An 11,738-nucleotide genomic window follows, 5' to 3' on the forward strand; every position below is an offset into this window, starting at 1 on the left:
CGGCAGCATGGCACCGCTGTGGCAGCGTGTTCGCACCATAGCTATGTCTGGGAAACTTCCAGTCACGGTGGGGGCAGAGCTTAGAGAGGCCATGGCTTTCTGCCGGGCATATACCGCTGCTCCCTGGTCAAGCTGGTAGGGCTTCAGTGCCCTTCCTGTATGCCCTTCGGCGCAAACTGCTGTACAAACTGCTGCACCATGACCTGTTTGCCCGCCCTGGTTGCTGGCACTCCCTAAGGGCTTCTTTCATACGGGTGGAGGGGGCTTGGCTGCCATTGCTCCTGGACCAGCCCAGGGCCCATCAGCCGCTGTGGCACGAGCAGCAGGGTCCTGGCGGGTCTCTCGGCATCCCCTGAGGTTCCACCAGCTCAGCAAACCCCGCTGTGCGCCATGCTGCTGATCCTGTCGGCACTGGAGCTGCTCGCCTCCGTGACTCAAATAATCTAACAGTGGTGCCTCTATTAAAGGGGCTTTTCAAGACAGTTTACCAATTATTTTCTTCATTTAAATCAGTCAAGCTGAAACAGGAATATGCAATATACGCCTGGCTCAAACTGATGTTCTCCAAAAACTTTTCAACATGGGAAAAAAAAAAACCCACCAACTTTCAGATATTTCTCAGAAGAATCGGGGCGGGGGGGGGGCAGGGGGGCCCCCCCACAATTCAACCATTGCACCATTTAACCCATGCCAAGTAATGCTTATATTTGGCTAACTGAGAAACTCTAGTAATTTCAGACCTTGGACAACACCAAGAAGTTTTACAGGATATTGCTCTGTCAGGAATGTTTTTTTCTTACCCCTGTCAGAGTCTGCCCAAATTTGGCTATACATTTCTAAAAGTACTCGATTTTAACATGCCGTAAGGAAATTGTTAGAAGTACAGCACTTAGAATCTCCAATAATTGTATTATGTGAGCATGCTTCTGGATCAGGACACAAGACAAGAGAAAAACATTCTGGGAAAGACCTTCCCTACTTATTTGACACTGCTGTGCCCACATGCTCTTGTAGTTCGTGTCCAAAAGGAGAAAGTTTCTAGAGATTAGAGAGAGGAACAAATAAAGGATGTTGAATAATATGTTTGGAAGACACACACTAAAAAAGAAAGTGAAATCAGATGTAGACACCAAGAACCTAAGAATAAGGGGGCGGGGGGAGAGAGAAAGGGTATATGGAGGCAGGGGAAGAAGAATAAGCGAGGGAAGTGGTGAGAAGCAGATATATGTTATGCAGAAGGGAAAGTTATGGTGGACTTAAACAGCAACTGTCTCCTGGAGTCTAGATTCAAGCTTGATAAAATGACAACACTGCAGGCTGTTAAAGAACATCTGCTACCCTGTTAATGACTGACAATCCCACTTTCTAAAGTATTTCTGTTTTCTTCAAAAATCATGCTTCTGCCCAAGAAGTTAGCACCTCATTTGGAAAATGAGCGTTATTTGGAACAAAAGAAACAAGATAGTACTGAAGAGTCTTTGACATAATTTGAGAACTCAAGTGAAAAAAGAATCTACTGACAAACAATTCAATCCTTAGCAAGTTTCTAGTCTGTCATTTATAGGTTTTACAAATTCCCCATTATCTTCCTGCCTTCAGTAGACCTTTGTAACTTAGCTTTGTTTTCTTTTCGTGTTTTTCCTTCCCTTAGTTAAGTAGATTAATAATGACTTTAATATTCACACATTTAACCAGCTAGGAAGTGACTTCATTAAAATCAGAAGCAAACTAAAACTGAAAACCTTCCACCAGAACAGAATGCCTTTGAAAATATTCTTCAATTATATTCTCTCTCATCCAACACGCCTCCAAAAAAAAACCCACAAAAAACCCAATACACACTCTGATATTAAATCAATACACTGAAGGCAGAGCATAACAAAGACAGCAATTTAGAATTGTTTGTTTAAAAACAAAAAAACAAAACTTTCATAAGTTAAAGGGAAAAAATTATAAAATGTAATCTAGAAGAGGAACTTACTTTAAAGAGAGCTCCACAATTCACAGATGGGTAAACAATGTTGCTCCTTCAGAGAGAAGTATCTAGTAATTTAAGATTAAAATGGATCCGCATCCTTATTTTTTGTCTTAGTTGAAACATAATATCCAAAATGGCACATGTTTGAAATTATGCAATGAAATTATTTCAGTTCTGACTGAAAGAGCAGTAACTGGACTGCTTCTGAAAGAGATTTAAGGCAGGGTGGCAGGCAGCTTCTTCTAGTATTTGCTTTATTGGTGAGAGCTTACACTGTGCTATGTGCTCCGATTTCAGTTCAAAAACATACATACGATGAATTTAGCAGATGAGGATAGGCATTAGCCCAATGTTTTTATTTAAAGTTCCCATTAAGTCAGAAATCTATTATTGTGAAGGAATTAAAAAACAGATTGAAAAGGAAGTTAAAAGAAATCCTGTTTTCAGAGTCTAGATATAAAGACAGTAGGGACACAACAGAATCAAGAAAGGTCCCTCCTCTTCCATTATTTCCAAATGCTTCATATGTAAAATTTCTCCCTGTTTTTCCTCTTGCATATTCTAAGGACTACAGTTGGCACTAACAAATTCTTACCTTGGACAGTGCTTCATCATGCACAACTGTATTGGTTGTTAAAAGTACAAGAACTGTCTGGAGCAATTTAAGTTCTTCAAGACTATTTTCCATCAGTTGCCAAAGCATATTAATAATGTTTCCTGCTGCAGCCTACAAAGAAATAATTTTTTGCCAATGATTAAGATATTTACATACTGGCATATCATGTGTACGCATGTAAGAACAGCACTCTCATAAATGCCTATCATAACTGAATTTGCTTGTTTGTCTATACCATGGGACTACATTGAGAACATAAAGCCAATTTCATTGTCACAAGCTTCCCAAAATATTTTTAAAGAATCAATAGCAGAAACCTCTTAATGTGTAGTCCAAATTAAAGTGCATATTTCATTTTCTACTTGGAAATATAGAAGAGACAGTACAAAGACATTTTACCCTCAAAATTCATTCATATCAGAGGAAAACACAGTGCAATTTTACATTACTCAAGCACAACTGAAGGTATATTTTAACAGTATTATTTTCACCAGCTTCTTAATGCACTATAATTAATGTACAATAATACATCATGACATTTACAGTTGCAGGAAATGTGCATCCATTTTATCTTATTTTTAAAAGTAAAATGTAACAAAAACATGATACATAACATTATCACACAGTATATTTTGTGGATGCAACTTTAAGAATTACATTTGTCAAGGACCATGTTCTGTTTCTGCAGTGCAAGAATGCAAATTAAATGAGCTGGTTTGAGTTCTCATGGATTTCCTTCTAGAAGTTACTAGAAGGAAATCTCATCGTTTTAGGTTTTTTTTCCTTTTTTTTTATGGTCAAAAAGGGTTTCTTTTAAATTACAATTTTTTTAAAATAGATATGAGTAATATATTTGACAACTATGTTCATTATAATATAAACAGCCCCAAAAAACAGGCATTCACCTTCAGTTTGAGGCCTGTATTTCTCACACTGAAATATGTATGTATATATATAAAGATTGATCTTACCTCTGAAACCACTTCATGGGACATGAGCCTCTGTATGGCTGCTAGACACAGCTGAGTGATCTTTGGTTCCTTTGTTCCACAACCCATTAGAAAAGGCTGAACTACCTCTGAGCTGTTCTCTTTCAATGCTTTTGAAAAGAGATATGGAAGCAGTCAATGTTTAATATGTAGAAGAACACAATGCAAAATTTGTTAATCATACCTATTAACAAAAAGCAATCTCCAGTCTCGGAAATTTGGGATTTACTCTTGCACCACAGGGAAAATCCAAGTGAAAATGGACACCAGGCTGCCACAGCTCACTTCCACAATTACCCTGGCTGAGGCTCAAATCCCAAGCACCTTCTCCTTTACACACTCAAGTGACTTTCTCTTTCCAAATCCAAAACGTCCACTTGGAGTCCATGTGGTTAGTAAGAAGCTGTAAGGTTCTGCCCGCCCCAGAGCTTTCTCTGGCCTGGCAGCAATGACCAGCCTCAGGCTGGCAGCCTTCTCCTCCTGCCCTGCTTCACCTCAGCACCAAATTCAAAAGCAACACAAAGTGTGGCACAAAGCAAGACACCAAAGCACGCGGCATGAAGGGGAATAGCAAAAGGCCACCAAAAAAACAGGAGGAGAGAGCGACTGGACTGTTTGTATCCTGGGTGCGTACACCTGGCTGAGAATTTTTCAACCAGTGTTTTAGTGAGAAAGAGCAGCTTCTTAAAATGAAGCTTTGTCAGGAGAAAATGCAAGTTTCATGAACTACTTTTTTTTTTTTAGGAGAAAATAAAAACATCACAATGAACATAATATTCCACAAAGATGAAAGGAAAGCATGACTCTGATGAGTGCCTTTCTGTTTGCAGGCGTGGGTGTTGATTCATGCAAACTTTTAAAATTTTAGGTGCTCATCACCATTTCAGATACTAAAAATTTCCTCATAGTTGAAAGTTCTATGTGTGTTCTTACACTGAATGCCATATACCATGTTCTAGTCTATGTGTAATAAGAGACGTGTTCATGAAAAAGTTTGACACACATTTTTAGAACACAGACCTTACCACAAACAAAAAATACATTCTCACATAAAAATGCAAACATGATCTATTTTATTTTTTTCTATTGAGCAATGTGAAGTTTGGCTTACAAGAGGGTTTACTATTAAGTGCCACTACAACTAATTTGGGAAAAAAATTCAAACATCAAGGTAAAGCTACAAAAATATATTTTAGTGATATTTTTCAACCAAAGCACTAACTAACATGACTAACAAGTTTCTATGAAAAGAATAGGTTAGTATAATTATAGATGCAAACTTTCTATAAGGTAATCACTCTTACAGGGTGATATTAACACATATACAGTCCATAGTTTCATCAGCCTCTTCAGAGCCAGTACAGGCTCTACGTCCAGTTGACAGAGGCTGACCTTGCACCAGATGCCTGATCAAAACCAATTAAAATGTCAGCATAAATGTGAATGCATACATAGGTTTGTTGACTGTTTAACAATCTGCTTTGATTTCAACAGTTTTTTTAACTTAACTACAAAGGAATTAAATCTGCTTTTAAAATACACAGTGTAAACCACATCCATCAATACCATTCTCTTACAAAACACTCCATGATTTTCAAATTAAAAACAGAACATTGGCTACTTTATCAAACATGGAAGCGTGTTCCCAATTAAGGCATGTAATTTAGGCATCTAATTGTCACTGTCTACATGTAAGCTAGATGTCTAAGCTGCCTTTATAGTCTATGAACACCTACAACACATGGCCAACAGAGCCTGGGGAGCTCAATCTAACATGGACGCAAATACTTCTTCACTCATCTACATTTCTGAATTGCCACTAAATTCTAACCATCAAACAGAAAGAAGATAGCAAAATTTTTAAAAAGATACCACAAAACATTTATCCTTCACATAAGACTCATGACAAAGTTCTGAATGGCAAAAATGGCATAAGAGTTAATAAATAACAGGACAAAGAAAAATTTAAACCTTTTACAGTATATTTCCTGTAATTCATTAGAAACAATCTCACAACAGGATCTATAGAAAGATTTTTACTTGATGAAGCTGAAAAACTAATGTTTTATAGATCTGGTTTGGCACCGATTATTATATTAGCTTCAGTCTTCAAATATATAAAAATTTTCTTCTATCCAGGTCTGATTCTATTTTGCTACCACAGTTATGTAAGAATATATTAAAAAATAAATCTAACATAATGAATGACAAAAAAAGAAGTTTTGGAAAAGTAAAACTTAATCCTTCATTCCATCAGCAAGATTATAGTTCTAATTTTTTTAGCAGAACTTCTAAAACAAAAGTATAAACTGCACATCTCAGAGCCACGTGGAAATAAATTCTCACATGTATCTCCTGTGATATAAAGCACAAGCTGACTTCTCTTTTGGAATTACTCAAATCCTCTTAGAAAAATTATAAAACATGTACAGGCTGCCAAGAATGAAGACTGTGAAAGTGCTCAACTTAACTTTTCCAAGAGAAAGAAAGAAGTTAGATCAATGACCTCAGAGTTCTAGCAAGTTAAACACATCTCACCAGACATAATAAAGATTTTAAGATTGCATCTATTTTCCTAAAAATTACAATCCTACCCAGTGTAATGCTTCAAGAAAGCATCAGGTCAGTTTATTCAAAATAACATGATAAGTTCTCATCTATTTTAGTGAAATGACAGTTTACATCAAAATATAATGAAAAATCATATCCTGATCAAAATATTTATTTGGATTACTAGAATGTCTAGTAGATGTTCCTAAATCATCTAGCAGTCAAAAAGTATTTACTTCACTAGATTTCACAATTACACTAGCATTTTGCAGCTTTGTTATTACTAAAGAATATGTACTATCTTCCTCCCCCCAAAAAATTTAAATAGCACATAGGAGACAACAGAGATCTTGAAATTAACTTGTCTACAAGATTCGGTTACAAGTGACACTTTGAAAAATACAAGAGTTCACAAAGAACTGGGACTGTTTAATGGCACTATATTTCAACTGTGGAATGCTGGGATAATGTGTAGGCAAAGTATATGTTCCCCTCTATTCTGCAGTTTCTTACTGGGAAAAAAGTTATTATCCTATTAGCAAAGATTAATAAATCAAAAAATAACTTTTAGGACCTGCTAGTTTTCCAAACCTCATAACAACAAATCTGCACAATATTTTTGATTAATTAAATAAATACCAACTACGTTCTAGTTTAAACCTTCCAAAGGAAAAGTACTTACAAAATTTCACCAACTACCAGGAAGCGTTAGCTCAGAAAGATAAAAGTAAAGATTGCCTATCCATGCCTAAAAATCAATGATCTTTCACATCTTTTGGACTTGATGATCTTTGAGGTCTCTTCCAACCATAATTATTCTATGAACTCTTCACTTTGAAATGAAGATTACAAAACAAAGAATTTTGCAGGATTAAAAATTAGCTTTCTAAAATATAAAGTTCTTTTCACAGTAACATGCCAAAGAATGTTGACAGCTTCCCAAATGGCTAACTAGAGATTTCCCTTGTTCATTTGTGTATTTTGATATAGCTGACATTACCTGGCATAGTTTTCCCACTTATGTCAGCATTCATGACAGCAGTAAAAACAAAGAAAATAAAGAAATAAAAAAGAGGCATTAAAGTGAAATATTGAGGGGTGGGACTGCTACTTCAAATAATTCTAGAACGTGCCTCCTTACCAATATCTGATTTACATACCTCAAAACAAGAAATAGTTTTACATCTATTTCATCTGGACCTTTCAAATAATTTAGCATTTTAAGGATTTGACTACCGCTGGGGTAGACACTCGAGTATTAATACAAGGACATTAAAATCTGGCCAAAGGCTTTACTAGCAATTGGCAAGCAGCCATCAATTTATATGCTATTTAATAAAGCTGAAGAAAGTCAGAGATACTGTTTCAAGCACTTACAAAGCTGCAACTCAGAAGATATCTCCTGGCCCCCAAGGCAATGATACATCTTAAATTGAATGACCTTGCTCAGATTAAGACGGATTTTTGCTTGCCAGGTACAAGTCTCCAAAGGCTAGACTCTCATACTAAACACACAGATGAGGATCATACTGCAGAACTCCACACAGAGCATTCAACAACAGCCGCGGTGAATGTAGACAGTGAATAAAAGACTGAGAATTTGGAGTCTAAGAATTTTATGCTATTTTTCTAAGTGGATGATTACTTTTGTAGATCCACAACTGAAAATGGAGACTTTCCTCAGCAGCAGTATAGCACTAACGTGAAACAGAAGTAGCATTAAAAAATTCTCATGCTACTGGATTTTTTGCTAGGTGCCCAAAAGCAAAGCATCATTGATACAGCAAACACTAAAAGACATGTAGGATTATTACATATATCCAAGACATCTTTTTAACATTCTGATCTCTAACCCAAGTTTATTTTTCCCATTGCATTGCAAATAATTACCTGCCAAAATATCAGTGTTCCGTGCAGCTATTGTTTTCACTTTTATTATTCCTGATTCAGCAGCCTGGAAGAGAAGAAAATAAGTAGTTTAGATGCTATTTCGTACATCAATATCTGTAAAGAAATAAGAACACTGAAGATGAATAAAAACATACAGTTTCAGAGCAAAAAATACTACTATTTAAAGAAGTGTACCACCACTATATAAAACAGATTAGAGAAGCAGACAAGCTATGGCAGCAGAAACACGAAAGCGACGGTAAATGAAGTTCTACCAAGTAGTAGTATTCCCCTTCCATCAAAATATTACTCCAACAAGATATCTCATAAAGTCAGGTTAAGATGACTGTATAAATTCATAATCAAATATTTTAATTAAGAGTTGATATACATATTTCTCAAAATAGCTAAATTAGAAATGCAGAACAGAAATTTTCAACTTTTTTTTTTTAATTTCCCAAAGCAACATAGAAAGACTAAACACTGCCTTAAGATCGTTTAAGAGATTTGTGAAGTTCTGGAGTATTAGTTAAGCTGTGCTGCACATAGTGTTTTTACTTTAAAAATCTAGACAGAATAATACCCACAGCACCTGAACTAACAAACAACACGCTCAAATGAGCACAAAGCAACATGCAAACATATCTTTCGCATAATTAAAATGAGGAGTGCCAAATGCAGTTCTCATTTATTTTAATTACGTTAACTTAATGTATTGAAGTGTCGTAAGTTTTAAGTCAATCCCTGCTCTTCATCAGTTATAAATTGTCAGCTAATTACAGGGGGTCTTGTCACAACAAATTGGTCCTATTAATTAGTATGAAGGATTTGTCACAGTCCAACTTCAATTACCTTCAAACTAAACCTCATCAGATCTACTGGCAATTGATTTCTTCCTCGCCAGGAGTGACAAACTCACTCTGAATCCAAGAAATAGTAAGCCTGCCCACATGTGTGACGTTCGCAAACACCATGCACTCTGCATGAAGGAGGAAAAAGTTATTTCCAACATAATGTCTCCTAGTTAGTTGTTTCCATGCTAGCTTTATATAAAATAGAATGTATTTTTTAAAAACTAAGGTAAAATAAAAATCCAGCTATTAGAGTTTTTAGTACCACTCTTAATATAACAGATAGAACTTCCTATATCTCATGGATAAAAGCTATGATTATCTGCATTACGTTTTGGTTTCTATTTAGAATCCCAATTCAAAATGTTTACAACTAAAAACTAATTACACTGCACACATCCTACCAAAAAAAACCCCACAAACCCAATACTCCACTATATATGTATAAAAGACCACATAATAACATTTACAAAAAATTACCTCAGTTGATCACAAATAACCAGTAGGAAAAAAAGTAGACTATAAACAGTTATCTGGCTATTCTGTATACATCAATAGAAAAGTGTATTTGGATTGCATCAATTTAACTTGGCAAGTTAAAAGAGATATAATAGATACTAAGTTTACAAGTTGACATCAATTTGAAATTACTACAGCACTCTCCAGGACACTGCCTCATTAGAAAAGGATCTTATAAAAACACTAATCAAGAAGATGGCCAGCATCATACTGTGCATTTACAGGTATAAATACGATAATTTACTTTCACACAAATATCCTTATATGTTTCTAAAGCAGTCACCACTTCTTTTAGAAGTAACATTATCAGAGTTTCCCTTCGCACTGCAGCTAATAGTAGTCTAATGAGCAAGTTATCTCTAATCTTAAAAAGAAGCAAACACACATAATTCCTGTAACATAACAAAGCTCAGGTGTACCTGAAACTTTCAGTCAATTAGATTTCCTATTCTGCTACTTTAATACCTGTGAAATGAACTGAAATCAAATGTCTCAAACACATGTTTGCCATTATTTGGTTTTGTTTCATGTTTCTCCTGAAACCACCACAGCACCCAGTTTCTAGAGGGGAAATATTGATGAAGAACAGAAAGTGACTGTCAGTGATAGCACATATTCAAGTCAATCTCTTCTGGATACTTTGATTTGCCTTAAAACAAACAGCCCATAATCTCGCAGTAAAATTCAACAGGACCCTCCAGGCTCAAGCACGTGCCCCATTATCTTTCTGCTTCCTTGGAACTTACCAAGTATTTGCTGGTTAGGAGGAAATCACCCTTCACAGAAATCAAAGTCAGGCAAATGGAGAATTTATGTACACACACACACACCCCCCTCCAAAAAAAAAAAATCAGAACACACATAGTGCCATTGCAAGTAGACTGAAAAGAAGCCTAGGCATAATATCTGCCTCCTGGCCTCAAAAGTTCTTCTCCCAAGGTACCGTCTGACAAGAACACTCACAGCTCCCCAAGAACCTCAAGCTACCTTATACACAGGGGCTCTCTGTGCAAGAGAGACCGCGATGTGGAAGTTCGTAGAGACTGTCTAACCCAGCTTTAAGAGTTTCTCAGATCCAAAACTCTTCCCCTCCTCATGGATTTCCCAGTCCTCAGTTCAAACAGGGAAGAACTTCAGCCTTCCTGTCATTAGATGTGCTGTGCACATCTTCCAAATTTTTGGAGATTTTAACCCTTGTGTAGGGCCAAAGTCATCAACCAGGTAACAGAGACAAGTAATTTCTGTTCAGGCACTCAGCAAGCAAAGACTTAACCCATCCTCAAGCAGAATCAACATTTTCCAATATCCAGGTAACATTCCAGAGCTAAATTTCTCCACACTGTAGTCTGTGTGCACATATTTAAAGATCTATGACTCATAAATAGCAGATGGAGGTATTGGGATAACGGGGGTATGCACCTCTACTAGCTACTGTTCGGGATGATGTAAAGGCAAGCCACTCATATCAGCAGTAGAGCGTAAGTGCATCCAAAAGGCATCGGTTTCTCAAATCTGGCTTCCAGGGACACTGTGGAAGCTCTCAAGCCCAACTGCAGCAGATGGTTGACATTACAAACAAATACCACTATAGCTAACTCTCTGATCATCATCATGTTACCCGGTAGCCCAAGAATAGCCACAAGGAATAACAGCATTGTTTATGGTTGAACATGTCGCTATATAATTATTTAGCCGTTTACTTCTCACAGACAAAGACATCATGGACCTCTATTGCAACGCATGTGGACGGGCAAGCAAGGTATCAGAGGGGTCAGCCAGGATGTGATCTGACAGCACACCAGTTGCTCCACAGTAATCCCTACGGATTTGCCCTTACTCTGGGGTAAACGTGAAAGAGTTACCCTTCTCTCATTGAAAAATAACAACACAGTTAATGAGTTTTCATAAGGGAAAGATGACACAAAATTCTGATCTCGAATCTCTCTCTTACCAGTGACCTTTTACAGAAAGTGAAAAAACCACTGTCTTTGCCATATCAGCAATTTTTTAAAACTTTCAAAAAAGGCTTTTTAAAAGGTTTTAAAAAGGATCAGCTCGCTGACCTTCAAAGAAATTGGTATCTCACAATTAGGACCAGAAGTCAGCCCCCTCCCTTTTTTTTTTAAACCAAAAATTATATACAGACATAAAGATATTTAATGTAACAACCAGGCATGTGTTAATTTCTACTAAGGATTGACTTAACATTAAATATATTTTTGTATGAACTTCTAAATGTGAGAGAGTATTGTTACCAAGAGTTAATAAAATAAAGAATTTCCACTGCTAGTGCTTTGAACGACCATTTGCGTTTTGATTGTTATGTTCAGAGCAAATTGCTATCT

At 36.5% G+C, this 11,738-nt stretch overlaps 1 long non-coding RNA gene across 1 annotated transcript; it reads right to left on the minus strand.

Moving 5' to 3' along the window:
• Window positions 1-2,563: 2,563 nt before the first annotated feature.
• LOC104158442 lies at window positions 2,564-8,087 on the minus strand. Its single transcript, XR_696422.1, has 3 exons — window positions 8,024-8,087; window positions 3,566-3,693; window positions 2,564-2,705 (listed from the first exon to the last, which is right to left on the minus strand). It is a non-coding gene; the product is annotated as an uncharacterized LOC104158442 (long non-coding RNA).
• Between the last annotated feature and the right edge of the window lie 3,651 nt (window positions 8,088-11,738).

The sequence above is a fragment of the Cariama cristata genome, unplaced genomic scaffold (genome assembly GCF_000690535.1).
Source record: "Cariama cristata isolate BGI_N322 unplaced genomic scaffold, ASM69053v1 scaffold19022, whole genome shotgun sequence".
NCBI classification, from domain to species: domain Eukaryota; kingdom Metazoa; phylum Chordata; class Aves; order Cariamiformes; family Cariamidae; genus Cariama; species Cariama cristata.